This window comes from Macrobrachium nipponense, chromosome 25 (assembly GCF_015104395.2).
Source record: "Macrobrachium nipponense isolate FS-2020 chromosome 25, ASM1510439v2, whole genome shotgun sequence".
Taxonomy (NCBI): domain Eukaryota; kingdom Metazoa; phylum Arthropoda; class Malacostraca; order Decapoda; family Palaemonidae; genus Macrobrachium; species Macrobrachium nipponense.
Window position 1 is genome coordinate 6224968 of NC_087214.1, and position 13271 is coordinate 6238238.

A 13271-nucleotide genomic window follows, 5' to 3' on the forward strand; every position below is an offset into this window, starting at 1 on the left:
CTGGAGCTACTTCAGCTTGAAATTTTTCCAGGTTCCTTATTATTATTATTATTATTATTATTATTATTATTATTATTATTATTATTATTATTATTCTGAAGTAACTTAACGAGACGACTGAGTTTATATCTGGACTCTTTTAGTTTCTCTGTCGAAGGACTTGTCATCCCATGCAAGATGAAAACTGGAACGAGAGACCTTCGCATAAGTTAACCCAACCAATCACGATACTGGTAGAGACCAAAGGGAACGAATGTTGAACTGATCGGGAACGCCGTTGATAAAAGATAGGAGAAAAGAAAGGAGGAAAGAGAGAAAGTTCATGGAACTTTTCCGAGGGACGAAGACAATGAGAAAAGCGATGCCAATCAAAACAAAGAAACTTCGATGAAGAAGTCGGAGGTGAATGACCTTTCAGTGTCCCTCCTCCTTCGCCTTTATGACAACAAACATTTTGCTTTTAAAGTTGCTTATTCCATTAAAAGAGAATAATGTGAGACCATTTTGAAAAGGAAAATGAAGAGGGATGTTCATTCCCATAAAAAAAATCCTCTGAAGGAGAGAGGGGTGTAAAGCCTTATGAATGGAGATAAATCTACTATTTTGGTGACTGTTGCCAGGACACTGGTAATTCTCGAATTGCAATTGACAGTAACGGATTCTCTCCTTCGACTACTATCCAGATACAGTTCCCCTGTTTGTTTCCACAAGTTGAAGCCTCTCGTTCAGAATGGGAGAAAATTGTCAAAAGAAAATGCCGGTGAAATTCTTTCACCTATTAATCGGGTGAAGCATTTTCGGATAATTCGACTCAGTTCAGGAAAAAGTTAAGTATATCTCAGTTTAACCAGACCACTGAGCTGATGAACAGCTCTCCTAGGGCTGGCCTGAATGATTAGATATTTTTTACGGGGCTAGGAACCAATTGGTTACCTAGCAACGGGACCTACAGCTAATTGTGGGATCCGAACCTCATTATATCGAGAAATAAATTTCTAATCACCAGAAATATATTCCTCTGTTTCCGCGTTGGCAGAGCGGGGAGCGAACTTCGGACTACAGAATCGTTAGGCGAGCACGTAACCCACTCCTCCAACGAGGAACTCTCAGTTCATAAGTGTTTAACCTTAATATTATTAATATTAAATCTTATTATAATTAAGGATTTCTTTACATTTGCTATTATTGTTAATATTAATTTTTATTATTATAACTTTCTTATTTTAGTTATCTGTAAAAGAAAACTATTGAGATGGTTATTTGTCTGTCCTTCCGCTCTTTTTCTCTCCGCCCTCGGATCTTAAAATCTAGTGAGGCTAGAGGGCTGCAAATTGGGATGTTGATCATCCACCCTCCAATCATCAAACATACCAAATTGCAACCCTCTGGCCTTAGCAGTTTTATATTTTATTTAAAGTTAAAGTTAGCCATGATCGTGCGTTTGGCGCCGGTATAGGTGCCTACAAGAGGTCACCACCAGACCGTGGTTGGAATTTCCATGAGCAGAGGCAAAGTTTAATGAGCCTTGGCTGAGAGTTTCACACAACAGAAAACTTGATTACGCCGAAGAAACTTCGGCTCATATTTTATTGTACATATACTCCGCGAATATGTAATTACCATCGTTAGCTGCTTATTCCCTTGAAAACGTTCTTCTTTCAGTATACAAAAAAAGTTGAGTAGTGTAGCGTTTGAGCTGGCGATATTTAATCTTGTTTACTTCGCTTGTTCAAATTCGTGAAATATTTGGATCCGAGAGCTTCAGCACTTGTTACTTATGAAGTTTGCCAATTAGGGCGGTCGTTTTAGTCTTAAGTTACGGGTTTTATCGACGTATGTTTCCGAACGGTTATATTACTGACATATTTTTTGCTTAAATAAATCCGCAAATATCGGGCCACTTGCACAACTACCTGAGTATTTCTAAGACACCAAGTCATATAACAAGGTAGAATTGTCCGACCGCCTTGTTAAGAAGTAATTAGAAGCCTAAAACTTTATTAGTGTTAATTTTGTTGCCATAATACAGTCCTCTTATTTATATATTTCTCATGTAGAGAGGTAGTTTGTGGAAATTGGAGCAAGTGTAGAGCCTTCCGGCTTATGCTTCTTGTAACATACAGGGTGTCCATAAAGTCCCAGTACCATTCTGATCAATAAATACTTGTAATGGTGCTGGGACTTTATGGACACCCTGTATATAATGATAATAAGTCTGTCAGCGACTTCCTGGTTCGCGGAAAACAGTAATACGAAATTCTGTGTGATCAGGTAACTCATAATGTGCAGTGTCTTGGATTACGCGTAACCAAACCGTAAGAACTAATGCTTCAGGGATAAAGACGTACTGTGTATGGGCCAGTTTCCCTTGTTCTAACCAACAGTCGGACAGTAGCTCAGTTGTTATCTGAACTGTCACTGCAGGCATTACCTAAGGATCTTTGTTGCGTCCCTTCAGCTCCTAGCTTCAACCCCCTTTCATTCCTTTCACTGTACCTCCATTCATGTTTTCTTTTTTCCATCTTCCTGTCCATCTTCTGCTAACAATTATTTCATGGTGCAACAGCTAGGTTTTCCTCCCTTTTCACCTTTCAAACCTACCTAACATTCTCTCAATTTCCTTTTCAGCGCTGAATGACCTCATAGGTCCCAGTGCTTGGCCTTTGGCCTGAACTCTATTGTCCATGGTTATCTGAGCTGTGCCCTTAACCTGTGTGTTTTAGTTGTATTATAGTCATGTGTGTTTTGCGTATCTGTGTATGAGTGCGACTGTCTTTTTCACTGCTGGCAGAAGATACCTTTGTTGAGTCATAACTTCTTGGCTGCGGCGTTGGATTTCATCATGTGCTCACTCTTCTGTATTTAAAAAAATTCAACCTTTATCCTTATATAAACAGATATTTCCGGATAGTTCTGACATCCTTGTACTACTATAATATTATGCATAGTTTGTACATACCAAAGACACCAAGAAATATGTATCTTTAGGTATGCTTGGCGTGGCTAAGGCTCTAGCAAGGTCTAAAAGACCATGACTGTACTGAATAACCCCGCTATCATGATTTTTTCCGATTCCCACAGTTTTCTTTCCCCTGCTGACATGCATTTATCTACGCCACGTCAGTTAACGATGTAGTTTGGCCAGGGTTTGGTAGCATTGTATTGTGATAGATTATTTGTTTCTTTAACTCAACGTGAAACACCTTTTTCAGACCTTTTTAGGCTCTCCCATAGACCTTTCCTACACCCCCCCCCCCCAAACAAGAACAACAACAACAAGGTAGTTTGTAGGCTTACTTGCTGAGTAAACGAAAGTAGCATTAATCAACATTAAGGTCTTCTTACTAAAAATTTTCTGACACTTCACCATTTGAAAGTATTACAAGTGAGAAGATAAGGAGAGAAGAAGATTGACCAGATCAAATCTGCTTGTTGGTGGCCAAGAAAAAGTGAGGACACAATACACCCGATGAGCAGATACAAGCCCCTAATTTTGCTTCATTATTTTTCAATTAAGTGAAAATTACATTTTACACTGAGTACTTTTATCTGAGATGCATTATCTCGGTGTTCTCCGTCACCAATCGCATGTTCTATGTTTCATATTATCTCAGCTGTTTTCTAGACACACAATGTAAAACAAATGTGCTTACTGAAGATTACGCGGCCAGACGTACATATTTGTCACAGTAAGCATAATCATGTGTTGTTCATTTTAATATCTTCATCTTGTTTTCTAGACACACAGGTAAAACAATGTGCTTACTGAAGATTTAACGGCGCCAGACGTTACATATTTTGCACGTAAGCATTCATGGTTTTGGTCATATTTATATCTTTTGACTGACATTTATTATAATAATTAATTGACCTCTTCGTTACTTAAGCTAATTATATAAAGCTATCCTTCGTTGTTTTTTTCCTTCAACTTACCAGATGTCATCGATGTTGAGGATAGAGTTACAAAGTTGTAGACAATTTTTCTCCCACAAATCTCTGCGCAGTGTTTACATAATTATTCATGCAAACTAGGCATCGTTCACATTTGGAAGAGAGAGAGAGAGAGAGAGAGAGAGAGAGAGAGAGAGAGAGAAAACACCATACAAACAAACAAACAAACAAACCAACCTTTACCTAACCTCTTCTTTCCATGTCTTCCTTCTAACTCTCTCTCTCCCTCTCGATCTTCTTCCTCTAACAGGTTCCTCCCAAGCCCTCTTCACTCCTTCCTCAACATCCATCCTGAGCATATGTCCATACCATGTCAATCGTGTCTCTCTTATCACCTCTGTAATCTTTGCTAAACCTGCCCTTCTTCTTATTTCGTCATTTTCCAATCTCTCAAAGTTCCTCACTGGACAAGTGGGTTCCGTTCTCGACTATCAATCTGGTAACCTGATTTCGCTTCCCACTGCCGCTCAGTGTGGAATCAGGAATTTATTTCTGGTGATTAGAAATTCAATCCTCGATATAAGATGGTTCGGATCTCACAATAAGCTGTAGGTCCCGTTGCTAAGAAACCAATAATTTTCTAGCCACGTAAAAAAAATTCTAATCCTTCGGCCAGTCCTGGGAGGGCTGTTAATCACCTCGCTGGTTTGGTAAAACTAACATATAATTAACTCCAATCTCTCAAGCAGTGATATTCCCATAATCCACCTCAGCATTCTCATCTCTGTTCTCTCAAGAATGACTTCCACTTTTCTTCTTATAGCCCAAGTTTCCGATCCATACAGCAACACTGGTCTTATCCCTTTGGCATAGATCTTGACTTTTAGCTTGATTGGTATTTTCTTATCACAAACTACCCCAGCTACCTCTCTCCACTTCACCCTCGCAGCTTTCCGTTTGTGCAGATATCGAAAACATTTGCTGCACTGTTATCACATTTCTTTAGCTGAAAAGGGTTGGTTGGCGATGCATAACTCCTAAAAATCCCACCTTACCCCAGTTCCAAGATGAATTAAGCCTTTCGGGTATTGCAGGGTTGGTATATATAGATGCTAATTACTGCTGGAATATATGGAAGGAATTAATGTAAAGTAAACTTCTTTGCTAATTAAATTTACGAATCGGGAACATAAAACAAAGCCGAAATAATGTAATTTTTTGTCCAGCCATCTCTTCCAAATATTTGTCTTGAATTTTCCTGTGGCGACCTTTCCAGCACTGAATACGATCCGTCATTCAGGACAACTGCAAACGTTGCATTATCTGACAAGGTGAAGGAATAGTTGGCATGAGAGCGTCTTGCACCATAAATCTCTCCCTGAACATCAGTGAATGTTAGTAAGTCGAGTATTCATGTTTCTGCGTAATCATCCTTACGGAGCAGAGAGTGGCGCCGGAGAGGGAAAATTATGCTCGGGATTATGTAATGGCAGTCACTCGGGTTTTCTGTACGTTCATGTTTATTTCCAGACAGACCCTCCCGTGGCTCTCTCAGCCTCCTTTTTATCCGTAATTGTGGATTATAAGAGACGTTCCATTTTGTGATATATAAGATTATAAAGAACCACTCAAAAACTGAGCGCCTCACTGGCGTGATCGGTATGGTCTTGACCTGCCACCCCTGTGGCCGCGAGTTCGATTATCGGGCATTCCATTGAGGAGTTAAGAGATGTGTATTTCTGATGATAGAAGTTCACTCTCGACGTGGTTCGGAAGTCACGTAAAGCCGTTGGTAACGTTGCTGAATAACCACTGGTTCCATGCAACGTAAAACACCATACAAAAAAAAAAAAAAAAAAAAAAAAAAAAAAAAAAAAAATAAAAAAAAATAAACACTCAAAAATGGAAAATGATGAATGGGCTTCTGGAGAAATAAATTGCCCACCTAATTCAGATCATACAGGTGACAATCAGAGTAGATATATGAAAGAAAATACTGTTGCCGGGTCTACATTCTGACAGACGATAGAACGTTCCTCCCTCAAGGTCAGCTAACTTTGTCAACTATTTCATTATAATATGTATACATTAAAACTGTAAATGCTGAATATCTGTTGAAGCTAATTTATGTTTTGAGTGATGGAAAGAATTGCACGTTATCGTTTTAAATCCCCTCCAATTAAATGGTTATTCAACATTTTCTCTGACGTGTCTTTCATTATTGCAACCCAGTTTCTCTGCATTTGTTTGCAACTTCTGGTAGTGCTTCTTACATTGTTTACCCCCTTCCACTGGCATCTCCTGCACTGCTCACCTCTCCCGGTTTTCAATCTTTCGTCACAACGCAAGTTTTATCACCGTCTCCTTTCTTCCTTTTCCACACATCTTATCTTCCTAATTTCTTTATTTTACACTGAGGTTGATTCCGCTTTGCGTAGCTATGTTAGGGTAGTCTCCACTTTGGAGGGTGCCGATCGTAAAAAAATATTTGCCAAAAATACACTAATCAAGACAGGCTAATGAAATTTTCTCCTGCCCAATTCTGTTGCTCATTTGTCCAACTTCTGAAGCTTTACTCCACTACTGCTCCTTCTCCTCCCTTTCTCTTGTAACCCTCCCCATCCTCCTATTTTCATCTCTTATCTCGCGGCTTCTCCTCGAACTCGTCCCGCCTCCTCGCCACAGTTTCAGCAGGTCGTGTTTTACAAGGGACTTACTTCTCCATTATCTTCGGGACACTTGAAGATGATTTCACACTTCTAAAATTACTGGAAGCAGCGTGAACAGCGCGAAAACATCCTAGTTTCAACACAACATTAACTAAAAAAAAAAAATAAATAAATAAAAACGAGAACACGAAACGACCAAAACCCATTCCTACCGTACATGAAATTTAGAACTTAACCAATTTGCTGTGAAAAACCAAAGAAAAATCATGCCTAATAATAATAATAAAAATAAACAATATTTTCTATTGTCAGCAACACGAATACAACACATTCTCGCAAACCCCTTCCTATAAATCATAAACTCAATGAGAATGTACTCTCAGAAGTTGAAATAACTCAGACGAGTGCCAAATTTTTTAACTCCCAAGAAAGTGGGAAGGCTGCCAATCTCTCACTGTTTACAGTAATACGTATTGTAGAGGGGCTAATGTATGCCATATTTGATAATGTTACCTGATAAAGTTTATGACAATCTTCCTTAATCTCATCTCTCTTTCTCTGTCGCCCCACCCCATCCTCTTTTTCTTGCCTGACTTCTATACCTAATTTGTATTTCACAGTCTTTGACAGGATCATGAGAAACTATATTGCCAACACGACGAGGTCATTCATAAATTTCAGATTATATATAATATATATAATTATAATATATATATATATATTTATTATATATATAGATATATAATATATATATATATATATATATATATATATACTATATATGTTGATTTAGATCTATCTCATATTTTGCACAATTACGATATAGTTGTGTGGTAGGTCAATTTTTATGCAACTGATGAAATCGAGAGAATGAAGCAGAAAATACTTAGAAAAAACATTCCCATGGCTACGCACTGCAGCAAGTATTTATAAAAGAACAAATACCTGTAAAAAATAAACAGCTGATTCAGTAATCCATCATCTATCTAGAAACTGGCTCATTCCAAAGATGGCCGCTTCTCACGCGATCGAAAAGACGTATTTCGATAATTGTTCCCATTGCGTAAGCTTGCTCGGCTTTAACGTTTCAAGTGACATAATAACTACAAACTCTCAAAGGGTTTTGTCCCTAAATCGAGATTGAATTTTTCCTGAATATTTCTTCCTAGCTATAGTCTGATTTTTTCGGCGGGGCTTTCGCTGAACTTACCTGAAGTTGTTGCTCTTTTTGTTATAACGTGCTTATTTACTGTTTTCTATTTTGATAATTTTTTTGTGCATGTTCCAGGTGGATATACCAACATTCTGTCAGACCGAATTTCTATTCAAGACTGTAGTTTCTCACCAATCACCAAATAACCTTCAGTACGAGGGGCCCGGAAATTTCCGTTTTTTCACATTTTTTGTCATAAAATCATTAATTTTCCCTGTAGGATGATAAAACTCACAGAGAATATGCATTATTATAGTGCTAATAATGCCTGAAAATTTCATTAGCCTGTCTTGATTAGTGTATTTTTGGCAAATATTTTTACGATTTTTTACAATCGGGACCCCTCCAAAGTGGAGCCTACCCAAGGAATTTCACACTTCATTGTGTTCTTGCCGATTTTATTTATTTGTTTTCACAATTTTACCATAAACTTTATAGATAATAGAGTAAATGATTTGTGGTTATGGCGCAAAGGGAATTGGTGAGAGGAATAATTGTTCTTCTGTATAACGGTAAGGGTGATCGAATAGACTAAGAATTATCGTGCATAATAATATTTCGTATACCACAGAAAGTATGCCACTGAAAGTAGGCCACTTGACAGAAGGTCTGATAAGGGAAAAAGGTGTGGGCTAAGACGAGAAATGTGACACTTCGATTAGATGTTTAATATTAAACCATTAGGTGATAAGTTTGAACATATTGAAAGCTTATGACAAAAATGATAGAGAGGAAAAGGAGGATGCTGAGTATGTATAGTATAGAAGGTAAAATACTGAGAGTGATGGAAGTGAATAATATGCCAGAGTATGTAGGTGTGAGAGTGACTGGTTTGATATGAAAGTTGTCTTAGAGAGACAAAGTATGTAGGCGTGAGAGTGACTGGTTTGATGTGAAAGTTGTCTTAGAGAGACAAAGTATGTAGGTGTGAGAGTGACTGGTTTGATGTGAAAGTTGTCTTAGAGAGACAAAGTATGTAGGCGTGAGAGTGACTGGTTTGATGTGAAAGTTGTCTTAGAGAGACAAAGTATGTAGGCGTGAGAGTGACTGGTTTGATGTGATAGTTGGCTTAAGGAGACAAAGTATGTAGGCGTGAGAGTGACTAGTTTGATGTGATAGTTGGCTTAAGGAGACAAAGTATGTAGGCGTGAGAGTGACTGGTTTGATGTGAAAGTTGGCTTAGAGAAAAGTTTATTGCCTCTCTGTGAATGTATAATAGCTCTATGGATTAGGTGATGTGAGAATTTAAAGAAAGGACAATTATTGCTGTCTGTGCAAAGTTAGAGGGTCAGGAGATGAGATGTGTTGTGAATGCAATGCAGGATGGCTGAAGTTCACAGACAATACAGTGCTGATTAAGATATGAGATAGAAACTGCTGATTCGCTAGAAAGTTGAAAGTATCTACAAGGAATGAAAGTCGAGAGTTTATGTGACCCAAAGCAAGGTCATGATAGTAAATGGGAACCAGCAAACGGAAGCTGCAGTCTTATAATTATTTAGGAGTAAAGTTTTTTTTATGATAGGTTGAGGGGAGAGGTAAGTCTCTGAATAGGCGAAGAGAGAAAGGCAGCAGGGTGTGTGTAAAAGATTGTGTGGAAACTTTGAAGGACTATGGGAGCCAAGGTTGGAAGGATTGATGGGATTAACTGCCCACAGCTCACCTCTATAGCACTGAAGTGTGGATGCTAAATGCAAATAAAAAAGGGAAAAGTGGATGCCCAAGAGATGAACTGGTCTTGTAGAATTTGCTGTAAAAAAAAGAAATGAAAGAGTACTTACTGTGGAGAGTGTAGGAGTAGTTTAAAGGATTGAGTTTAAATTAATTGATAGATCAGACTATTTTGAGATGTTTGATCGCGCAGAAAGAACAGAGGACTATAGGTTGATCATTTGGAAGGGGTGTGAGGGAGGAGGAGGAGAGTTAGGTCAAGAAAAAGATGAAAAAATGGTGTGAAAATAGGTACTGGAAAACTGGCTTCAACATCCAGGGAGCGAGAGATTGCTTGCAAAATGGACATGAGTGGTACAGTGCATGTGATGAGGTCTCTCATGATGCTTTTGGGACTCTTGTGTAAATGTCACAGGTCTCATGAAAGTTTTCAGCTCAGGAGATTCATCCACGACTCAACAGGTTAAACGAGAATGTGGAAATGACTGCTGTTTATAATTTTCTTGCAGCTACCTCCTACTAAGAAGATGGTTAGATATTTATATATTATACATTATAAATGTGTGTATGTCTGTGTATGTATGTATGGATGCATGAACGAAAGCAGCTGCTAGATTTCTGTTCGTGCAACCATCACAATAAAATATGTCAGCAAAAGTATACATATGTTATCTAGTTGCTTAAATAAAAGGTCAGTTCGCGGAATAAGTGGATAAAGCAGTGCGTACATAAAAAAAAAAAAAAATTATCACTTTATGGATGAAGTGACATTTAGTGCACTTTCCCTAACTAGATTAGCAGATGAGAACGTGGCTGAGAGGAATAAACAAATATATTCTTCTTACAGAAATGGGATATGTGGACTCGAACGAGACTAAGGCAGGACAGACTGGTAGTTTTTAGTAAGAACAGAAATCTTGGTGTAAGAAAGAATCGACGTCTGAAGCCGAGAAAACCTACATGAATTTTAGAGAAAAAATTGGACAAATAAAATAAGAGACAAGACAATGTGTGAGGAAGGAAGAATAGCCTTAGCATTACCCCTGATAACACAAACAACGCAAAAAAATACGTCTAGATGAAATTGATAGTTTGTAATGAAATATGTAAATAAAGAAGGGCGGAAAAATAGTGAAAGAAAAAGAACTACATTGAAAATAAAGTATAAAAATTGGCAAAAGAGAAGACAGACAAAGCAGAGACATCAAGATAAACTTGATCAACTTTGATATAAGATGTGGAACTGTTACAAAAGGTAGAATAATGACAGACGATAAGAAGGAGGAATCCCTTCCTCCTCCCATTACGAGAGCGACAGGGCAGGACACAACAAAGGCAGAAGGAAAAAGCAAAAGGCTAAATACTCGGCAGGGAGGGGGGGCCAGAGGGGTATAAACCCCCATCCTCCCCCCGTCCCCCAACCCCCTTCAAGGGCGACCTCTCTTGAGATTAGAAAAGAGAGACTGAGGTCGCCAATACCATTGGTTCTGACGTTCTTTTTCTTATCTTGATTTTTTTTTTTTTTTTTTTTTTGCTCTTCTCCTCTTCGTTATTCCCGTTCTTTTTCGTTATTGTCTCTCTTTTCCTCTTCATTCTTTCACATTTTCCCTTTGTTTCTTTCGTATTATTGTGCTGCACAGGTGACTGCAGTTAACGGCCTGCAGAAGTGATTCTGGACGTGGACAGTGTATCCCCCTCTCTCTCTCTCTCTCTCTCTCTCTCTCTCTCTCTCCCTCTCTCTCTGTATGTTGTACATACATAGACTTATATATGTGTATATATATATATATATATATATATATATATATATATATACACATATATATATATATATATATATATATATATATTTTTTTATATATATATATATATATATATATAGTATATATAAATATGCTGTGTTTATATATATCATATATGTGTATATACATATGTATCTATATAAATAAGCATGTAGAATGTATGTATGTATAATATTATGTGTTCGCATGCGATTGTCATTGAGAGAGTAGACCAAATGTAAATTTTAAAAAATAGGCTAAAAGAATGTGCTTACAATATAAACGAGTAATAAAATAAAGTAATCTGTTTTCTTTCGCGTTTTACCCTCCGTATTATATTTTCTAATAGTCATGGAAATTCTTATGTCCTTTAAGCATTTTTATGCTTCTATCTGTGAAAGATGATCTCGGACGACGATTTCTTTCAAGTCGCTTTATTTGGTTTGATAAACAGTACTGAACTTATTTCATGAAGTGAAACAGTACGACAAGTTTGTAACTCAAACTTCCAGTCAGAATTATTGGCGTTTAATGGGGGTGGAATGATACATAACTTATATACAATTTTATTTAACAGTATTTCATTGGGAATGAAATTATATATTTGATGGGGATGTCGTTTAACTTTTTTTTTCTTTTCTTTTTTCTAAGTACGTTAATTTCTTCGCCAATGCCCAATAACCATGTTTCCATATAATTTCAATTTGGGCATTATATCCTGCTAGAAAAACTCGCAAAATATAATGCCCAATTTGATAGAATACGAAAACATATGGATATTAGGTAATTGGTGAAAAACATTAACGTACGTAAAAGAAAAATAAAACGGTATAAGCACATCTTAAAAACGAGATTTTAGAATAAAAGCGATAAAGGTTTCGGGACAAATTAGCTAATAATCTAAGGGATTGGTGAATGCAAGGGTTGCCCCATATGTAACTGAAGCAACCTTTATAGCTATAAGCCATTATTTATAAGATGTAATTTAATTATACTTTTTTATATATTGACCATGTACAGCGAAGTTAATAGAATTTTTATAATCTTTTAAAAGACTTTCGATGGGAAATGTTATTACTGGAATCAAGCATTGATCAACCTAACGAAAAATCGCTAATGCTGACGTATTCGCAGTCATTGTTGGCGGATTTTAAACTTTGCGGTCAGCATGAAATCGGGTTGATTTTGAAAGATGTTAACAGATTTTAGTGGCTTTCTATTGAAAGCATATTTGCTGTTCGTTGCCAGAGTCTTGTCACATTACGAATTAATAAGTAAGCTTATGTGCTGCTATATTATTAGAAAATATAGTCTGGTAATTATTTTAAGAACTACATGACTTGCTGCCAGCATATTACGAAAAAAAAGTTCTTAAAAGAATGGAGGATTATTGTAAACTTACGATATTTTTAAGTGTGTGAAATAAGAATAAGAACAATAGCAGTATACAGTGCGCTTTCATTTGAGGAAGTAAGCACATCAGCACTGCTATTAACTCCAACTGATTATGAAATAGGAACTCAACGAGGATAATGATTTAATTTTTTAAATGGAGGATTAATTCAGCAAGGATTCTAACACAAGCACAACAGAGAAGACAACTTTGTCGTTACTGTTTAATGCTTACCGTTTCTTCCTCCTTTTTTTCACACACATTAAAGTCATTCTGAGATTTATGCCTATTTATTGTCAGTTAACACTGACATAACACTCATAGGATAAGACATTTTCAGTCCTCCCTATTGCAAGTGGGAATTTACTGTAGTACATACTGAAGCTGCCAATTTAAAGACTCTTAAACGAAGGTTTGAAGTGCATCTTTGCTCAAATAACCTGGGACATCTGGACACCCAGTCTTGATTATCTTGATGATGAATTACAGTAGCATATCTTAGAAGTGTTAAGAATAATATTTTTACCAACAAATGTAAAATCTAGCGTTTTTGTGGTCAAAACAGCGGATTTTCGCAATTTGGCTGTCGAATTTCAGTGTTATATATTTGGCAACACTTTTCTCCACTGTCGGCTCTTTATGTACGTCAGTCC